This window comes from Accipiter gentilis, chromosome 35 (genome assembly GCF_929443795.1).
Source record: "Accipiter gentilis chromosome 35, bAccGen1.1, whole genome shotgun sequence".
Taxonomy (NCBI): domain Eukaryota; kingdom Metazoa; phylum Chordata; class Aves; order Accipitriformes; family Accipitridae; genus Astur; species Astur gentilis.
In genome coordinates, this window is record NC_064914.1 from 4,894,908 (window position 1) to 4,897,407 (window position 2,500).

Consider the following 2,500-nt stretch of genomic DNA (forward strand, 5'->3'; position numbering starts at 1 on the left):
CTCCATCACGTGTACTGGAATACAGGATGGCATCGCAGGTACTAGGAGGGAGATGTAGCCACTCCTTGACCGTAGTTCGAATCGTCAGGTCAAGTTCTTCTAGGGACGTTGCTTTTACCTCAGCTTGGTCTGCTAAGTAGATCAGTCGCGGGATAGTATAGCCCTTCAAGATGTCAACTTTCTGAAACGGTTTTAGTGGTGCTTCTCCAATCCGTTGTAGCCAATCTCTTATTTTCATGAGGAGTTCGGGTTTCGATATTCCAGTCCATGGGTCTATTCTCAGTCCCAAGTACTTTTCCGAACTGCCTGGTTCAATCATAGTTAATGGGGTGCCGTTAATTTGCCATGGGGGACAATCATTGATCGTATACGAGTCCTTGGTGGGTTGTATGTAAAAGCCATGGCATTTCTCCCCCTGCGTCCTGAGGCCGGTCAGTTCACAAAAGGCCTCCAGGATTTTAATATTGCTTTGCATTCCTTCCCACGACCCACTTAACAACACCAAATCATCTGCAAAAGCCATGGATGTTACACCCTTGGAGTCATGCTGGTATCCACTCCCTTCTTCCTCTAACTTACACAATAGGGGGTCCACAGATAAGTTAAACAATAAAGGTGACATTGGATCGCCCTGTTTAACACCAATTTGAATCCCGATGGGATCCGACTGCTCATTCTTCATGGTGATGCGAGTTCTAGTGTTTTGATACATGTTCGTAATCAGGGTGATAATGTGATGGTCCACACCCTTTTGTTTCAGCACTGCAATCAGATGGTGGTGACTCACTGTGTCGAAAGCTTTAGCCAGGTCAATGAAGACAACGCCCAAGGGTCGATGTTCCTTCTTTGCATTCTTAATTAATAGTTGTAACAGTTTCAAGTTCTCTGCGCATCCTGCTGATCTAATAAAGCCCTTTTGTCGTGGATTAATAGAGCATGCCTTTGCCAGTCTCGCCGTTAGGATCCTTGAGAACAGCCTCAAGATAATCGACCCGATGGTAATCGGTCGCCAGTTATTGATGTCCATCTGGCGTTCCGGCAGAGATGATTTTGATATTAGCACAGTCCGACATTCTTTTACCACGTCCGGTACGCTGCCAGTCACCAGCCATAGGTTGAATACTTCCATTAGCTGGACACAATGAGGGTCTATCTTAATGATATCCCGCAGACTTAGTCTGTCTGGTCCTGGCGCGCTGTTCTTATTCATCTCTTGGATGTTTTTAGAGATTTCTTTTGCCGTGATCATGGCGTCGAATGCCGAGTTGTCCGCCAGGCCCTTAGATCTGAACGCCCCCAGGCCCTTGAATGTTCCCGGTGACTCCCACCTCGACTTGAACACGTCGTGTATCTCGTCTTGTGGGATACCACACTTCAGGGATTCCACGTTGTCCAGAATAATACCGGCCAGTTTCCCCCTATCCAGGTAGAACAGCCGCTGGAACCGTAGGAACTGGCCCCGTTTCACAGCTCTCTTCTTCATCCACCCCTTTAGTGGTTCCGAAGGTCGAGCGGTTCGGGCCACCTGACGCGGTCGATCCTGGCCGGCTTTCAACTCCAGGGACTTAGAGGCAAGGCACGCGAGGCAGTCTTTCATTGCCTTCTCAGCAACTATTGCTGGGTCTTTTTCTCCTTCGATCACCTGCTCAAACATTCCATGAAGAATGGACAATTTTCCGGATGTTAACCACTCAGAGACCGTCTCACGATAACGGGATCTCAGTCCCCCCTCCATCTCCGACCCAACGCACACGAGGTGTTCCCCCTCCACAAGGTGTTCCCCTTCCAGTTCTAGATGTTTCATCTGACCCTGGTGTTTTCCCTTCTTAATCGGGCTCTTATGAAGGTCCCGTCTTTTATCACTTATCTGTTTCGTTGTCTTGGTCGGAAGATGCTCCGCAATCAACTTGTTGATGTTTTTCTGCCCCTCATATTGTTTATCCAACTTTCTCAGTAATTCAATCTCATCCTCGGTCCAGCACCGACGATGTGCCCCTCTCATTGTACCTGTCTTAGGGCGAGTAGCGGTAATCCGCTCGAGATTCCTTGTGACTGGGTGGACCAAGCGCTTATGCTGCCCCAGGCCGATTTTTGATTCAAATGTTTTCTCACAGACCTCACATTTCCAACTCCTCTCGGGAGAGGCTTCCACAGGCCCCTTACACTTAGGAAAATGACAAGCAATACTATGGTGTTTTACATCAGTTCTCCCACACCGAGCACATTGGAATAAGATCTTTTTCTTCCCATGTGCTCTTTTCAGATGTTCAATTAAACCCGACAGTTTACCGGTCACATTACCACAACACGGACATGATGGATTCTTGTCCGGGATCTTCACCATAGGAGTGCTCTCCGCTGGGGGATCCTCACAGGACCGTGAGACCGGAGTCGATGGCAATGGAGAGGTCCCAGCCGCAGCTCCGAGAGGTGAGGACTCCTCCTCTTCGTTCTCGTCCTCCACCGGGGTCGGACAGGTGTTCTTGTCCCTGAGACTTAA